The following is a 20,251-nucleotide window of genomic DNA, read 5'->3' on the forward strand; positions in this document are numbered from 1 at the left end:
AGCCGGATTTTATCCCTAGGCCGATGGGCATAGAAAAATCAGCCACCACGTTCAACATTTGTTGCAGGTCCTGCAGCGTTTCTGCCATGATGATGATGTCGTCTGCGAATCTCAAGTGAGAGATGTATTTGCAGTTCAGCATCTTGAATATTTCCTGCATTGCATTAGTGAACAATTTAGGGGAAATAACGTTCTCTTGTGTCACTGCTCGATGCTAAGGGATTTATTTGCTACATTTGCATCGACGGACATGGTGACGGCTTCGTAGAGACATCTCATCACTTGGATCAAATCAAAATCAAAATAAACTTTATTCAAGTAGGCTTTTATAAGCACTTTTGAATCGTCATTTTACATGTATCCTGCTTGGAAGTCAACAGGTATTAACTCCACGGTTTTTATTATCTATAAAATCTTGTATCGAATAATATGCTTTTTCTATCAATGTATTTTTTACAAACGATTTGAATTTACTAAACGGCAAATTTAAAAATTTCTGCGGAATTTTAGTATAGAAACGGATACCTTGCCCCAAGAAGGATTTATTGACTTTGCGGAGTCGGAAAGTTGGCGTTATAAGCTTATCCTTACTCCTAGTGCACATACAATGATTATCACTGATTTTACCAAAGTAATCAATGTTACTGTGAAAAAACATAATATTGTTGTAAATATATTGCGACGCTACAGTGAGTATTCCCACTTTGTTAAAAACATCCCGAAGAGAGTCTCTAGCTCCAAGATTATAAATAAACCGGATGGCTCTCTTTTGTAAAATAAAGACAGATTCAATATCTGCAGCGTCACCTCAAAGTAATATGCCATGTATCGCTAACCAACTTGGCAACGCTGCAGAGACTCCAGAACAGTCCAGATTTCAACCGAGTCAAATGTCTTCTCATAGCCTACGAATGCAAGACACAGGTTCGATTATTCTCATGGAAATTCTGTATAATCTATCGCACCATTGATGCCATAGACCATATGGCACTGTATCAGATATATCGTATCTGATCGGAAACACAGCCTTTCCCCGGCATTCGTCGTCGAATCTTATCGCAAAACGGTTCGTGAACCCTCTTGAAAACAGCTTATAGACGTGGGTCAGTAATAATATGATACGATAGTTCTTCAGCAGGGTTTTGTCTCCCTATTAGAAGAACAGGATGACCACAGTCCTACTCTACGCCTCTGGAGTTCTTCCTTCGAAAAGGACAGAGTTAAAAAGCTTCTGAAATTGAACCGATAAATCGGTACTCAGGAAATTCCAGAAGTTATGAATGAAATGACTTTATTTACTCTGAAGTAACGCCGTCTTCTCCAGGGACTTTTCTATTTTTAAGCTATTTAAGAGTATGCTCGATTTCACCGACTGACTTCTGGCAGGTCTTCAGACAAATAGCATGTTAATTTAGCTCTAGAATTCTCATTTTCATTCATAACCGGCCGTAGAAGACCTATATTATTCTGAAAGTACAGCCGGGAACGGCTTGGAAGAAACTACTTCTCCTCTTGCTGTGGTCAACTTCGTCAGGTGGTTTCTTCCAAGAGGTTGTACGAACACCTTAGACCCACGATTCTGCTCGATTGATCTTTCAAGAGCGTGATGATCTCTTGCTAGCCTTTAGTTACAGTTTCTTTGATATCGTATTTTCATCGGCCCTAAAGTCTCTTCCGACTCTTTGGACTTCCTGCCCTTACGCTGCATGCCAAAACATATCGTGCCTTCTAGCCTGAGAAATCGAACTACATTTTTGAGATTCTCGTTTACGTCTGTTGTTGTTTGACTGGAACGTTTGAGATCCCACGAGTGCTTAGAGCTGCGCTAATAGGAGCGTGGACTTCATCAGAGAAACACACTCGGCTTTAAAATTGAAATTCAGAGAGACTTGGACAAATCGGTGATTACTACCGGTATTTAACCCGTTGAGCACTGAGACGTCTCTGAATATGTGCCTCATGTCCGTCATAATGAAGTCGATCTCCTTTTTGGTCATAGTGTCAGCGCTTTGCCACGTCCATTTTCTTTTTGAGGGAGGAGTTCATTCAACAAGACCCCTCCCGTTCGAGTAAGTTGACAAGGATTTGTTCCCTATGATCCCTTCCAAACTTCCATGGGGTCCTACTACATTTCCTCCACTTCAACGTCCGATTCGGTGCGTACTTTTGCAACAACTTGGAGCTGTACCTTTCAGTGAGCTTTATAATAAGGTACGCTACCCTTTTCGACACACTGGAGATTTCCACAACGTTGTTAGCTAGGTACTTATTAACCACAAAAACCCAATGCCACCTTGGGTCTGTATCTCGGAAGTACATTAGGTGGCCCGATTCGAGGGATACGGATGTCCTCTCCCTCTGTACGGACTAATTTTCCCAAGTTCCAACTCAAGTTTGGCTAGATGCGAGTCAAACCGTAGCGTGTGTCCGTTGTATTTCACCAGGGTCAGTCGGTTGTGACTTGCGTGCGTTGTTGTGGCTTGCGTGTATTATGCATAAGGAGGAATTTGCCGTAATCGCCACGCTGAGCAGGACGCAACTTCTCGCACCGGTGACGGTGCTGCTCGCCGGCCTGGGGTATTTCGCTACGCCTATTATCATTATTTATTGTTTTATGGTTACACCGCCATCAGTCGGTTACCAGCCTCGTTTGCTGATCGGCAGGATTCATCACGGGCAGGTGAAGTTGGCTTGGCTAACTTATAGATGGGCCTGGTGATATCATCAGTTTTGCTTGTCCGAATTTGAACCGTGACATATATTTTAAATGCAGTTACAATACCGGTAAAGAACTCACATTCATACTTTTCGAAGGCGATATATTTACAAATTGCAGGTAACCCGATGATTGAAATTAAAGTTATTGCATTTATTATAGCAAATACACTTTTGTTTCGTTTTATGTCCGATTGGCCATTTAAATCGTAATTAATCTGAAATATAATGGTTACTACAAAACTATTAATTTTAATATTACTAACATATAAAATACTACATTCACAGTTATTATACTAAAAAACAAATGTATTGAATTTTATCATTGCGGGAAATTATAATATTAAATACTTTATAGAGTAAATTTGAATGTTTCGCTATATTTTTCATGCGGTAGACGCTCCCATAAGATCCCACTCCGGTTACAAACATTATTGCTGACACAGTGATAAAGTTTCCAACAGGAAACGATGAAAACACCATGTAAAACTTAACAATGCTTTGATACATCCATACTGCTTCACAGATATCTAAAATGAGGAAAAAGGCAAAAATAAAAAAAAGTGTTAAAATAAATTTATAATAATTAAACTACGTCCCACGTAATTAGTAGAAAATCACTAGACAATTGCAGTATAACTAATTTCTTGAATAATCTTACGCAATCCGCATGTGGATACAACTTACGAGTGCAGACCGATAGGATGTAACCGTATATAGCGACTCGTCGGGATACAGTGACTATGTAGCCTCCACGGTCGTGAGCGAAGCGTAGCGGAGCAAGCCCCAGGGCTCGCGACAGGCGCAACACGACGGCCAACGCACCCTGAACTTTACATGCTTCATCCTGCATCTTCACACCTCTTACCAAGTGGTCAAGTTCTTTATTCTTCTTTATTGCAACTAAAATCTTTCAAATTACAATTCAAACATATTGACTTCTTCTGTTAACAAATTGTGTTTATAATTGGTCTAGTTAAATCTATTTTTTGTGTATATTTAGTTATAATTTTCACGACGAGGACGCGTTAGTGGACTGCGCATACTCTCTGAACAGATGTCGCTACTAATACAATGTTGACGTTAAATAAAAAAAAATAATGATGATGATGAAACGGAAGCTGGTAGATTATGATAACCTAACAGAGACTGTTACATAAGTCCATTAAGATGACACCTCAATTATTGAATTTCTATTAAAAAAACAGTGTGCTAAAATGTGCCCAGTGTGTGCTACGATGTGCCGCTTGAAAAAAAAAAAACTCAAAAAATATCATTTTATATGAGGAGGTCTTTTTTTCAAGTCCTGTTAGCACCGCTACTTTACTTTATCGAATTTATTAAAATTGTGCCGTTATGTGCTCGAAATGTGCTGTCATGTGCAGATGTAAATAAATAAAAAAATTATTTTCGAAAATCAAATTTTTTTTTAAAAAGAATAGATGTGCTGAAATGTGCGCAGCGTGTAGTAAGATGTACCGCTTGAAGAAGAAGAATTTACTTAAAAAAATACAAATTTTATGAGGAGGTCCTTTTCTATGTCCGGTTGGCTCCGCTACTTTACTTTATCGAACTTATTAAAACTGTGCCGTAATTGGCTCGCTATTTTTTACAATATCTCAAAGAAAAAACAAAATTGACTGTTATTTTTTTTAAGTCAACATTTTCGAAAGATAATAGCTGTGCCAAAATTTGCCAGGATGGGCTATTACGTGCAGATGGAAAAAATGAAATTGCTCGAAAATAGTATATTACACACCACGGGGCGCTAGCTCAGCTTTATCGTACCACGTATAAAATTTTAAACCGAACCGAAGGCGAGACTTTGGTTTTTACTTGTAAAATTGTATTTTTTTTATTTACTCTGCACATGACAGCACAGGTCGAGCACATTACGGCACAATTTTAATAAGTTCGATAAAGTAAAGTAGTGGAGCCAACCGGACATAAAAACGACCTCCTCATAAAAATAATTTTTTGACTAATTCTTTTTTTCAAGCGGCACATCATAGCACATATTGGGCACATTTCAGCACACTTCTTTTTTAATAGAAGTCCAAAAATTGCGGTGTCATCATAATGGACATCTGTTACATCCTATTTAGTTTTATAAACTAGCTGAACTGGTTTTACCTCGCTTAATTTATAAATTTTATCTATAACTTACAAGCCGTCTATCCACATTTTACCCCCTCGAGGAATGACTTAAAAAAAACTAAGCGATGTCCTTTCCTGGGACTCAAACTATTTCCACTTATAATTTACTACTACTTACTACTAGATACTTTCATATTTATAATTTTAGTATCGATAAAACATATATTCTTGTTCAGCGTATGACTCGTGTATTCCGTTGCTGACTGATGTCTGTTATTTTGTCATTATAAACTGACTCGCTTCGTAAAGGTGATAAGAATCGAAACGATTGTATCAGAGTTAATGTTTCATTAAAATCAATACACAAGTTATATTTTTACGTTATAATCAAACAAAAAAGTTTATAGTAACACCTATAAATTTCCCCTGCTGGGCTATGACCTCCGCTCCCTTAGAGGAGCAGGTAAGGAGCATATTCCACCACGCTACTCCAATGTAGGTTGGTAGATACTAATGCAGGATTCCTCACGATGTTTTCCTTCACCATCCAGCTCCACATGAATTATAAACACAAATTAAGCACATGAAAATTCAGTGGTTCAATACAAAGGACTCTGTGTTAATGAAAATTGCAATGACTAATTTCAAGATAATTCTAATTCTTCCTTCCGATTTCCTATTTTTTATTTTATTATAAACTATGTAAAAAATACTTACGTTTATTTTACTTCCTTCTCTCATCTACCTTAAAGTTGCCTGGACGATCTCTCATTATTTTAGCGATAAAGATGCCTCCATAGATAAGCCAGAACGAAGAGACAGACAGACCAACAGACAAAAATTGATAAAATATATTATATATTTTTGTTTAAATTTACAATATTCTGCTGCCCTTTTTCGTATTAAACATTCCAGTAAACGGACCACCTGATGGTCACCATCGCCAATAGACATCGCACCGTTAACAATTTTATCACTCCTTGCAAACCCAATGCGTCACCATCCTTGAAAACTAAGTTGTTATGTCGCTTGTGCCTTTATTAACGCTTACTCTTAAAACTGGAAAGCAATAAAATAAAGTAAAGCTTTACCACTCATCATATTATAATCAGTGGGTGGGTGGGTCATTTTGATACTTTTTGCACAAAATAGAACAAATATACCTAATACTCACGCTTTGTATCTGCTTATCATGATAGCTGCGTCAGTAGCTCTAGTTCTTTTCCGGATGACGTAACTTACTCCTCCTCCATACTTACCTTCGAGCTCAAGCCTGGGTTTGCGGTGGAGGCTTCTGCAATATTACACTTTCGCGGAATGAGCCAGCTCTTTATTGCAACACAATATCTTTGCATAATTGGAAAGAACCACTACACCAAATATTAACTAGACTTCGCTCTCAGCTTCACTCGCGTTTTAAAATCCGATGTCTATCCTTATTTTATATACTCTTATTCCAGCATATATAAGTAGCTAAAGCACTACAAAAACCAAGAGCCAAGACAACATAGAAAACTACTTAGCTTTTTCTTCATCGATTCACTTCACGTTAATGCTTGCGTGCGCCGTTGGTCTGGCATGATAGTGCCTTCTTCCCTGAAAATTCGAAATACATTTTCGAGGCTCTGGTTTACGTCAGTTGTGGTTTCCACAGCAGCGAATCGGTTCTCTATGATTGACTGGAATGTTTCAGATCCCGCAATAGTTTGGAGCAGCTTTGGTCGGAGCTTCGACTTCATCAGACAGACGCGCTTGGCCTTAAAATTGATATTCAGAGAGCCTCGGAGAAGTCGGTTATCACTACCGGTATTTAACCTGTTTTTCTCTGAGACGTCTCTGAATATGTGCCTCTTGTCCCTCATTATAAAGTCGATCTCATTTATTGTCATAGTGTCGGGGCTTTGCCACTTCCACTTCCATTGTGGCTGCTTCTTGAAGAAGGAATTCATCAAGAAGAGCCCTTCCCTTGAAGATGTACTGTCTCGGTGAGCTTTATTATGAGATACGCAACCCTGTTCGACACACTAGAGATTTCCACAACGTTGTCAGCTAGGGACTTATTTACTAGAAACCCAACGCCACCTTGGGATTGTTGGTCTCCCTCTCGGAAGTACATTAGGTGGCCCGATTCGAGGGTTACAGTGTCCTTTCCCTCCCTACGGACTTCACATAGCCCTAATATGTGCCACCTAATTTTCCCAAGTTCTACCTCAAGTTGCGCTAGATGCGAGTCAAGCCGTAGCATGCGTTCGTTATACGTCGCCAGGGCCAGTCGGTTGTGGTGGCCTCCCGTAGCCCGGTGATCCTTAGCACCCCTATACCGCCGTTAGCATCGTCGCCACCGTGACGAGGATTAACGGGGCTGCCGGGAACTGGGGGCCGTGGCTTGCGTGAGTGCTGCATATGGAGATATTGCCCATAATCGCTACGCTGGGCAGGCGGGTTGGCGATCGCAGGACGTAGCTTCTCGCACCGGTGACGCTGCTGCCCATCATCGGCCTGTGGTATTTAGCTACGCCTATTTTGTTGATGATTATATCGCCATTATGTTCAAATACTTACAAATTTATAAATTATAATACTTTACAAATGTGTAAATTATTTGACCTAGGTAATCTGGTCGGTACATTAAAAGTAAGCTTTTGTTATAGGTCTGAATTAATAATCGACCCAGTAACGATTTCACTTAGTAATTTTAAGTGAAACAGACGTCTACGTTTCGACAACGGAGTAAGTTTAAAATATTCATGTTCATCGTAAGATAAGATTTATAGATAGACTCAAGTACATATCGATGTGGTTCTTATATTTAGAAGACCAAACTACTGTATTCTAAATTACTCCTAACCAATGCATTGTACCTAACAGTTTTTGTAGCTGATTGCTTGAATTTATTAGATTATCTTATTAAAAAGCCTAGTATTTTTGATGCCTCCAGGACTAAGACTTTGATATGTTTATCGAATTTAAGTTTTTGGTCAAAATTTATACCCAAAACCGGCTTATTTTTTTACCTCTTTGAATACCCGTTTGTATTATATATTGTCGGTTTTTTATATTAGTTTTTGTGAATTTAATATGTTTACATTTTGTTACAGTCCAGGCAAGCACCGCTGATTCACGTGCTTAATTTGTCTTTATAATTCATCTCGTGCTCGGCGGTGAAGAAAAACATCGTGAGGAAACCTGCATGTGACAAATTTCTCAGAAATTCTGCCACATGTGTATTCCACCAACCCGCATTGGAACAGCGTAGTGGAATATGTTCCAAACCTTCTCCTCAAAGGGAGAGGAGGCCTTTAGCCCAGCAGTGGGAATTTACAGACCGTTATTGTTGTTACATTTAAAGTCATTCGTGCTACATGTTTTTTTTTTTGCACCACTCTGCTAATCTACCGAAATCATTTTGAAACAAAATAGAGGAGTATTCTTAATCCTAGCCGTAGCTTGTAAGTCATCTGCGAATAGACATTTGTGAGTTTTTAAAGCATTCACCAATATCGTTTATAAAAACTGGAAACAATTGTGGTCCTAGATGCGAACCCTGTGCGATACCAGACTAAACCTTAAAGGAATTGGAAGTATAACTATTTAAAACTACTTCGGCATTGCGATTGTTCAGATAAGAATCAAACAACTAAATAAAGGGTTCATTATCCCGTGAGATTGTCTAATAGAATAACTTGATTTATGGTATCGAAGGCCTCACTGAAGTTGGTGTGCACCGCCTCTACCGGAATTCGTCTATTGCAGCGCATTAATTACTTGCAGTTGATCGCTTCTTGTAAAAACGTGCAGGGCCTCAATTTTTAACCGAGGTACAGTTAGATTAATACTTATAGAAGAAATTAATCTAAAAAAGACGAGCTCCATTTCTTTCGGCGGTTCTTTTCAGGTCAGGGGATTTCTTTTTCGGAACCGGTGGTAGTGATTAATTTGACAAACAAGTAAGCGTCATGTATATTGAAGAAAATAATTTGATTTGGTTTTATTTAATTTGGAGGCACTTTGATATGAAGTCTCACAAACTTATTACTGAACCAAATAGAAAATATAATAAGTATACTCGTATGATATATGAATGATTGAAAAACAAATATTAAAACACATTTTTTTATTCAGAAAAAGCAATATTTCTTACTTCATAAAGAAATGACGTTTCTCCACCTTTTGAAGATCAAACTTATGGTTATTTAGTGTTAAGTCTAATTTTGTAATTTAACCCTGTCTATAACGTGGAACTGTAGAACAATTGCTAAAAAGGTTACAATGCCACCGATTATCTGAAAGGATTATTTATTTTCATTAATTGTTGTTTATATAGGAAGTATTTTATGTTAATAACTTTTCTTCATCATTCATATATACATTCATTGTTTGTCTTTTATCTGACTACCGGACTGTAAAACAATAAGAGAAATATATTTTTATTGAATGAATAATTTACCCCAACTAAGAGCTGCCTCGTTAAAACACATATCCCGAGTGGTGAGAATGCAGGCGTGTCATCAACAACTTGGTCGTAGAAGCGCGACAGTTCATGTTTAAATTCCCTGTCTGATGATGCGCACATCAAGTGACTTACGTGGTTTTGTGTTGTTTGAAACTGCATAAGAAAAAATGCATAAATATCACAAACGACATCAATGTGTCTTTCGGCTAAGAGAGGCTGGAATAGCAGAGCCGCATGTGATAACTCCATCGCCTCGATGCGAACTGTGCAAAATAATATTATTTACAATAAGTTTAGAAAGTATCTAAACTAATTTTATAAATATTATAGTAACTCGGTCTGTCTTTCGCTCTTTCACTACCAAATCACTAAACCGAATTTGAAAAAAAAATCGTATGAAGCAAATTTCATGGCATATTACATGGCAATCAAAACGCGAGCAAAGTCGAGGGCGAAAACTAGTATTTTGTTGATATGGTTGAGTATACAGATATTAAACTTTCTATGGATTGTTTGTTACACAAGTTTTCATTTATATATTATTAAAATCGTTAGCCTATTTTTTTATCTGTATGTGGTACTTAATTTAAATAAATATTAAAAACAATATTCATATATGTAGTGTGATGAATACTTCTTCTTGCGTCTTATGACAGTGTTCCACCATTAGAACTATCAAAACTCCCTTAATGGAGGCCCAAATTAAAGACACCCCTAAATTTACAAATTTTCTATTCGTCCAGTCACCTGCAACAAATAAAATGTGTTAATGGACTTGAAACTAGTTTAACTTCATATAAGTTCAGATAACATTTACATATTATACATTAAAATTTTATATTAATAATCGCCTACCTAGGAACGCATAAGATATTGACATGAAATTATAAAAATTGTCCGTGCATTCCAATATCTTGGAGAGCAGTAAGATCGCCACCAAGGTCCCCTCGCCCTCGTCGATACTCCTCACCACCTCGCATATGGACACGTGCGCGCGATACAGACGACGGATCGTTGTGTGGGCGTTTGCTATATTCTTTGTTTTCATCGCATCTGCTCAAAAGTAATTATATTTACAATTTCATAATTAATATTTACAATAGTACCTACATATGTATGTGTTTAGTATGTACAGTCAGGGTAAAAAAAGGTTCGTCACCTTAAGATCTATTTTCGTGTGCTCAGTTTGAGCGATAATCTGCTTTACCGGTTGAGAACGACATATTGCGTCGCAATGTCATTGTAAGTCACGTCTAGCAAAGAGTACTTACTGTAAGTTTAATTTTATATGCAGCTGTCTGTTTAGTGTTTTAGTTTCAAAAGGTACTAAGAGTTTATGACTTGACAAAGGAATGAATTTGAAAACTAACGAAGGTTTTCTTACTCTGGCTGTACAATGTTACACTTAATATATATATATTTAAATAAATCAATTATCCGATGTTACTGGAGGTTTGGGTCTCGATTTCGTCGGCACGTTTCAAATATTCGATTTACCTAAACTCAAGAAATAAAAATGCCGGAGACTTTTAATCTACACTACTTTCGACTTTTAATCTTCAATATTCCTTAAAAGAGTATTTTTTAGGAAAAACTCATGAAGTTAGGCTCGGGTTCCATCATAGGACACCAATTACTGTAAGTAATTGTAAATAAACAGCATTGTAAATTTGTTTATTTGAAAATAAAATTTTAACAAAAAGAAAAACCGACTTCAAACAAAACACTATTTTAAAACAAATGAATATGCACGAAAAAGTAATAAAAATAATTGCGTATTCAACATATTTTTTAGAGTCTTCCTAAGTTAAATGAAATGAAAAATATTAGACTACTTAAAAGTCGATTAACGATTATATCATGTAGTTATAGTTATTGGTATATTTGAAGCCGGTGTCAGCCACGGTGCCCTTGCCCCAACAATCAAAAGAAAGAAGCGATACGAGCCCCTTGATTGATTCAGTATATTATTGAGTAAAAGGTAATTTGTAAAAAACATTTTTTTTAAAGTATTCTCGTATTGTTTTTTGATAGATATACTGTAGTGTTTTATTGGCTGACACCGACTCCAAATATAACAATAATTATAACTACATGATATAATCGTTAATCGACTTTTAAGTAGTCTAATATTTTTCATTTCATTTAACTTAGGAAGACTCTAAAAAATATGTTGAATACGCAATTATTTTTATTACTTTTTCGTGCATATTCATTTGTTTTAAAATAGTGTTTTGTTTGAAGTCGGTTTTTCTTTTTGTTAAAATTTTATTTATTTTTTGATTTTAAGTGAAGCTGATGTTGACTAACTAATTTTTTTAATATGGATAGATTAAGCGTTCCGTTTATATGAGTCAGAAACTACTTCGAGGACAATTTCAAAGGAAACTTGCGAATAAAGCAAAAATAGACTTTCGAAAATGCGGATTTAATACGTCACGCGGCGTAAACTACAAGGATCCCTCGAAAGAGCTGTAATCGAACTCAGCAAAAAAACTTTGAAAAAGACCAACTATATTCCGTACATCATATGACATCACATCACATACACAAAATTTGATTAAAGATAGTAAGAAATTCTGCCCCATATCGCACCCTAACTGCGAGCCGTATAGGAGTTCCATCACTACATAGTATAAAACAAAGTCGCTTTCTCTGTCCCTATATCTTTAAATCTATGCAACGGATTTTGATGCAGTTTTTTTTAAAAGATAGTGTGATTCAAGGGGAAGGTTTGTGTATATAATACATGAACAATATAGTAAAGAAACACTGATAATTTTAGAAGTTTGCGATGTGATGTCGTATATAAACAAATTCTGTAGTATATTTAGTATCAGTATTGCACCCGTGCGAAGCCGGGGTGCGTAGCTAGTTGATTATAATATTCGACTATGATAATTACATAAACATAACCACATTACGGAAGGTGACTCAAATATCCAAATAACAAATAAATAAAAGATTCGACCGAGTATCGCTAACGTGCTCCTCAGAATTGTTCTGTTCCCTTCCGTTCCGTTACTTTGTCATGGATCCTGTGCTCAGAACCTTACCAAACTTTCACCAAATTACCCTTGAAGTATATATTTTATAATAAAAAAAGAATTATCAAAATTGGTTAACGTGATTTTCAGTTATTCACCTATTTGTCGCGCATATACGTAATGCAAATTTAAGACTTATGTCGTTTTCACATGGATACCATCATCGGAAAAAAAAATAAAAAAAATGGGACCCCACGGGAAGCACTACCTTTCAAACAAAAAAAAAATTATCAAAATCGGTCCACCCAGTGAAAAGTTATGAGGTAACAAACATAAAAAAAAAAAAAAAAAAAAAAAAAAAAAAAAAAAAAAAAAATACAGACGAATTGATAACCTCCTCCTTTTGGAAGTCGGTTGAAAAGAGAAACTATGAGAGTTTCTTGCCGTTTCTTCTGGCTAGAAGCTGCTTTCCGAAATGGTGGTAATAATAGTGATAATAGTGATAATAGTGGTTAACTATAGACGATTCAAAAACGCTTCATTTTGAAGTTTACTTGAATAAAATTGATTTGATTTAAAAATTAGTAAAAACTATTTACAAAAAATAAATAATTCTAAAAATACGACCGTAAAGTTTTAGTTTGAAGATCAGACTGCGTAGTCGCTTATTCAGCGCTCGAAGTGTATCGTTCACCGAGCACACGATGAATACAAATTGCAAACACAGCAGCACGTTGAAGAGGTGTTTGAAGAAAAATCCGAGCGAAATAGCTAATGATGTTACTAAAACAACGATCTGTATTCAATAAAAACCAAGCTCGGCTGTGCTATCTATTATATCCACACTAATAACAATAAACTGATTCCAAATATAACAATATTTGTACCTAAATTATATAATCATAAAGCGACTTTTAAGTAGTCTAATATTTTTCATTTCATTTTTGGCTGACACCAGCTCTATATAACAATAACTATAACTACGTTATATAATCACAAATCGACTTTTAAGTAGTCTAATATTTTTCATTTCATTTACAAGAAGTACAACTATAAAAATATATTGAATACGCAATCATTTTTATTACTTCTTAATGCATATTACATTTGTTTTAAAATAGTGTTTTGTTTTATGTCGGTTTTTCTTTTCTGTAGTATTTTCAATATCAACTAGACGTGGGTTTCTACGTCGTCTCGAAATGTCATTATTATTATAATTGTGGAATAAACAATGTTTACTTACACTTATGAATTGCATAATCATTATCTTTCAAATCAAAATCCATTTTAAAAAATACATGACAGCCAAAAAAGAACACAAATATTGACAAGTATCCCCACGTTATAATACCGGAGTACCTTATGTTAATATCTAAGTGGCTGCTCTCCAATTCTTGATTAATCTGGAAGGAAATAATGTTTAATATGTTATTTTCATTGAATCAATTTTTATACATGTTTACCTCAAGTTTTTTTTAATTATATATTGTAACGAAAAAGAGATGGTGTGTTGACTAGAGAGGGGAGTTGTTGTCGAGGAGAGGCGAGGACGGGAGGTGCGTTGTGGAGAGGAGAGGAGAGTTGTATAAAAGAGGCGGCAGTGTGTGATTCGGATTACTTTTTGTTACATACATTATCATATACAGTTGTGAAAGAGTGATTAAATAAGTTTAATATCAAAGGCAGTGTTTATTTTTATCTACCGGCGTTATATATCAGAAGAGGGATTACCGCAAAATGAAGAGAACCCGTGAGACCCCAGGATATTCTTTACGAATAAAAAGGCACCGCGACTCACAAGTAAGTGAATCCAGTAAGAAATCTATGCCTGTTAAAGAATTGATAAAAAAGAGGGTAGATAAAGCAGTAAATCAATGTTTCAATAGTGAGTTAAATATTAGATCTACAAAATTACAAAATACAGAAAAATTAGTTCCTGATTACGATCCTGATAATCGTGATTTAAATATAAAAAGTTGGATTAAGAAAATTGAGCAATTAGGCGTAATTTATCATTGGAATGACGAAACTAAATCATTTATTTTGCAATCAAAGCTACAAGGACAGGCTAGACAATGGTTTAATAGATTGGATTCGTATGATTATTCGTGGGAAGAATGGAAATCTATGATTATAAGGGCTTTTCCACGTCATCATGATTACGCATCTTTGTTAGATGAGCTTATGTCTAGAAAGAAACTCCCAACTGAATCTATGACTAAGTACTTTCAGGAAAAGTTAGCCATGTGCTACAGGTGCCAATTGAGCGATCAAGCCGCTGTATCCTGCATTGTGCGTGGGCTGCCTCAAGAACTTCGAGCAAATGCACAAGCATTTCAGTGTCATACTCCAGACGAGCTGTATGAAGGTTTTCTATGTGCCTTTGATTCTTATCAAAACAATTCACAGAGAACGCAAAACTTTCCTGTCAAAGCGGTTGGGCTTTCGAAAGCTTTGAACGCTGAAGGGTCTACCAGCCAGTTGGAAAATACCAATACGAGAAAAACACCGGTCTGCTATCGCTGCAATGAGATAGGACACGTTGCGACAACCTGTAAGTTGCCTGATAAACGTAGATGTTTTAGATGTGGTAAACTAGGTCATGTGGCGAGCACGTGCACTGCTGATGGTGAACAGGTAACTTATAAAAAGGTACAGCTATTATCAAATTTAAACGACGTATATAAGAAAAATGTTCGTGTAAATGATGTACACATGAAAGCTTACATCGATACAGGGAGCGAGCTAAATGTTATCAACAAGAAGGCATCAGACGCACTTAAACTGAAGGTAAAGCCAACAAACACTGTTTTAAAGGGTTTTAATAATTGCTCTGTTCGTGCTATTGGAGAAGTTGAGTTTGATCTTTTAGTAGACAACGAGATAATTAAAACTTCTGCCGTAGTCACCGATGTTGATTTGGGAAATTTTGTTTTAATAATTGGACAAACTATTATAAATAGGGAAGATGTTATGTTAAGCGTTTCCAAGTACGGGGTCACCTTATCTAAAGTTCCAAATATACCTAACGACTTAATGAATATCGATATGTGTGATGAAGCGAGCTGTTTCAGAGTTGAATTAATAGAAGATACAGTTGTACCCATTGGCGACAACCTGGTGAGGGTAAAAGTGAATGGAGCCGATTTAGGAAACTATTGCACGAAGCCGAGACGATATAGCATGGGCAAAGTTGTGTACGCCATAGCGAGCACAGTACTGAAGGACGGTGACGGCTATGTGAGGGTCTGCAATATTGGATCGGACTCCATTATTTGGAAAAAAGGGATGACGATTGCCAGAGCCGAGAAGTGTACAACGAATTTAGAGGTGAGTTCAAGTCATTTAATTTTGAGGAGAGGTGAGATGAGTATTAAATTTAATCAGGAATTGGCAAATATTGATGTGGGAGATGTTGACGAAAATTATAAAGTTGAGTTAATTGAACTATTAAAATCGTACAGAAATTGTTTTGCTAGTACAAATGAAGAGATAGGTTGTACAAATTTAGGTGAAATGAGGATTGAACTTAATACTAGTAAACCAATAGTTCGAAAACCCTATAGATTAGCTCATTCAGAGAGACAAGTAGTATCTAAATTAGTTGACGACTTAGTTAGTGGTGGTATAGTTAGGGAGTCAAATTCAGAGTATGCATCTCCAATTATACTTGTGCGTAAGAAAAACGGTGATTATAGACTATGTGTGGATTATAGGGATCTAAATGCAATTACAATAAAGGATCGGTTTCCTATGCCGCACATTGATGACCAATTGTCTAAATTATCGGGTAAAAATTGTTTTACGAGTTTAGACTTGTTTTCTGGCTATCATCATATAAAAGTTCATTCGGACTCTATCAATAAGACGGCTTTCGTTACACCAGACGGACTATATGAATATCTGAGAGTACCATTTGGATTAGCCAACGCACCGTCAGTATTTATGCGCGTTATTCAAAAATTAGTTAAACTTCTGGGTAGTCATGAAATTATTACTTTTATGGATGATATGTTGTTATCCACTTCTAATGTGTCAGACGGTCTAAAATTACTGGAAAGAGTTCTTATTCAATTAAAAAAAGCTGATTTAAAGCTAAATATAAAAAAGTGCGCATTTCTTAAATCTAGTGTATCATTTCTCGGTCATGAAATTAGTGCGGATGGTATAAGGCCGGGTAACCAAAAAATTAACGCGGTATTTAATTTTCCTAAACCTACCAATTTACATCAGTTGCGTCAGTTCTTAGGGTTATGTAGTTATTTTAGAAAATATATAAATAAATTCGCGATAATTGCAAAACCATTAACCGATTTGACAAAGAAGTCATCGGAATGGGTATGGGATGAAAGACAAAACGAATGTTTCAATGAATTAAAACAAAAACTATGTTTACGACCGGTTCTTGCCTTATATGATCCCTCCTTGCCTTGTGAAATTCATACTGACGCGAGTAAAAACGGTATAGCCGGTATTTTATTTCAGTACCAAAACGAAAAAGAATTAAAGCCTGTATTCTATTTTAGCAGAGTAACTTCGCGCGAAGAATCAATGTATCATAGTTACGAATTAGAGACTCTAGCGGTTGTGGATTCATTGAAACATTTTCGAGTTTATGTACTAGGACATTCAGTTAAAGTAGTTACAGATTGTTCCGCTGTGAGATACACTTTATTGAAAAAAGATTTAGTGCCTCGTATAGCACGTTGGTGGCTCACGATTCAGGAATTTGATATTTTAATTGAATATAGACCTGGAGATCGTATGAAGCATGTCGATGCCTTGAGCCGTAATCCATCAACTGAGGCAGCAATGCAAGATAATATTGATCAATTAAAATGCTTTGTGAATATTGTCAATGTTAATATGATATCCAGCGATGATTGGTATTTAACAATACAATTACAAGATGACAAGTTACAAAATATTATAAAGCAGTTATCTGAAGGAAATCCATGTAGTGATATCAAAAATAATTACAAAATTAAAAATGACCGATTATATAGAATAACTTTAAATGGGGATAGGTTAGTCGTTCCGACATTCGCTAGGTGGAAGTTCATGCAAAAGTTTCACGACCAAATAGGTCATGTAGGTTTTAAACGGTGCGAAGAATTAATTAAATCTGATTATTGGTTTCCCAAAATGACCCGTTTTATTAAAAAGTATATAAATCATTGTTTAGAGTGCGCTTATGCTAAAGGTAATTACGGAAAGCCAAGCGGTGAATTACACCCTATCCCTAAGCCTAGTGTTCCGATGGAACTCGTTCATATTGATCATCTTGGCCCCTTTTGTAAGACAAAAAAAGGCTATCAATACATTTTAATGATCGTTGACTCATTTTCAAAATTTCTATTAGCTCGTCCCACTAGAACGATTAATTCTGTAGAGACTGTTACAGTCCTCAAGGACATGTTTAGTTTATTTGGTTTTCCTAAGAAAGTAATATCCGATAGAAATTTAGCCTTTACTAGTAGAGTTTTTAAGGAGTTTTCAATGAAACATCAATTTCACCACACATTGAACGCAATAGCTTGTCCCAGGGCCAATGGCCAAGTCGAGCGGTACAATCGTACACTTTTAGATGCCTTACGTACTCGCAATGTCGATCCTAATATGTGGACAGAATGTCTGCCAGACATTGTATGGGGGATGAATAATACAATTAATGAAAGTCTGGGTTATCATCCGTACGAAATTATGTTTAGTCATAAAGGTAGACTTATGCCGAATTTAATTGGTAATGAAGAGTCAACATCTGTAGGAGTAAAACGTAAAAATGCATCAAAACGTTTAGAGCGTCAAGCTGAAAATATGAAGCGAAATTATGACAAATGCCATAAGCCTGAGAAAATTTTCAAAAAGGGGGGTTTAGTACTCTGGAAACAAGCACCTTCAGGGGGTGAAGTTAAGAACGTGAATAATAAATTGCAAGTGCTTTATTCTGGGCCTTACATTGTACAAAAAGTCTTGGATAATGCCCGTTACGAAATTAGAAGTGTAAAAGGCATGCGTGGTTACAAAAAGTTCTCTGGTATTGTGGCAGCCGATTCTCTTCGTACCTATCGAAGTGCCCCTGAGTGTAGTGAGACTAGTAGCGATGACGAAATAATTACTAGGGATGATTTAATTGATTTATTAGAGAGCTAAAATTTTGTGTTTGCACCAATTGCGGTGCAATTGTTTCAGGATGGCCGACTGTAACGAAAAAGAGATGGTGTGTTGACTAGAGAGGGGAGTTGTTGTCGAGGAGAGGCGAGGACGGGAGGTGCGTTGTGGAGAGGAGAGGAGAGTTGTATAAAAGAGGCGGCAGTGTGTGATTCGGATTACTTTTTGTTACATACATTATCATATACAGTTGTGAAAGAGTGATTAAATAAGTTTAATATCAAAGGCAGTGTTTATTTTTATCTACCGGCGTTATAATATTAATGAAACGTCATATGATTACGACACGATACTGTATACCGGATCGCATCTGCATTGTTCTGATAGCAGAGTAGGAAAACTTATTTGAGCTGATCATTTGTTATGTTACTTTTTGACTGTGGTGAAGTGACAATTTATTAAAAGATTTATTATAGTCCTGTTCACAATGAAATGTAAACAACGCGCTGTGCAATTTTGAAAAGTAATAATAAAGTCCCGCTGCCTTTCTCTCGCAGGTTCTTCTCAGGTCTGAGATATTAGTACCTGAACCAGTTTTCTACGATCAATAAGTAATTATAAAGCATCTATATTTATTTATTAATTTGACCTGTCAAGTTTAATTATGACTTATATCTTGACGACAACAAATTTAGTCTCGTCGCAAAGGAACATTTAATTTTTTAACACAACGTTTTTCCTTAAATATGTTCTCTTAAACGCTAACAATTGAAGAACGCTCTGGGCCTCGCGTACCTCTTCAAGTTTATTTACATATGACATATATCGGTTCATATTATTAACGCCATCGAAGCCCGTTACGAGTATTGATGTCAATAATAATATCATTATTAAGATGGCAAATACTGTTGACAATCCTGTGCGTATACGAGTTGCTGAATCTTTTTCAAATATGAATTGATTGAATATAGTAATCATTTGCAGTAGAACTGAAAAAAAATATATTTTATTGCAATTATACATACATACGTATATCGTCTGTGGACATCTGTAACAAAACGGTGGCTAAAGCGTTGCCGGCCTCGTAGGCACAGGTATCGTTGAGTTTTGAAAACTTCCATTTTTAATTCCTAGAAAACTTAAGGAGGAAGAACAAGTAAGAATGATTTCACTCGCATACATTATCGAGGTGACAAGCGTAGTGTAGATGAAATTAGATCTAGTGATGAAAGGAATAAAGATGAAAATGTATCGATATCACTGTCGAGCCCTCGGAACAGTCCCCGTACGGACGATACACCACAATAGACGACAGACCTTTGCAAGGCTTACACGGTCTACACCATTAACCCTTATGTGAGTGACGAGGTACCCGGGTACCTTTGGCATTTTCAAATTAAAAAAAAAAGTATGATTTACGCGCTTTACGCAACTGCGGCTTTGTGACAGCTTCTATTTGTAAATTAAAATTTTTTTAATGTTTTGGCAAAGTCTACTATTTACAATACTTTTTGGACAGCAAAACATATTTTACACTCACTATCGAGTGACGAGGTACCCGGATACCTCTTTGTGTTGTGAGGTAGATGTGAGATCTAATACAGTACATTCTCCAACATTAATTTGCCGTATGCCATCACTTGACTTGCCTGTATATATTTGTCCATTTAGGGGGTACGAATTAATTGAATTACAAGCCCAAGAAATATTTTTATGCCATACTTTTCAGGTTGATGGCATGTATTGAGTAAAGCGTATCCGCCCACGATATCCATATAGTTATTCGTCAATAGTAATACATTCACGATTCTTATAGATTTTTTCAAATTTGAAATGAACATGTCCAAATATCTTGTATAGCAGGTTTATCAAATAACAAATATTTAGG

General features: G+C 36.1%; 1 pseudogene; it reads right to left on the reverse strand.

The window, feature by feature from the left end:
* Positions 1-831: 831 nt before the first annotated feature.
* Positions 832-6,761, reverse strand: LOC124533049 (annotated as a pseudogene).
* Positions 6,762-20,251: the final 13,490 nt, after the last annotated feature.

The sequence above is a fragment of the Vanessa cardui genome, chromosome 10 (assembly GCF_905220365.1).
Source record: "Vanessa cardui chromosome 10, ilVanCard2.1, whole genome shotgun sequence".
In the NCBI taxonomy this organism is placed as follows: domain Eukaryota; kingdom Metazoa; phylum Arthropoda; class Insecta; order Lepidoptera; family Nymphalidae; genus Vanessa; species Vanessa cardui.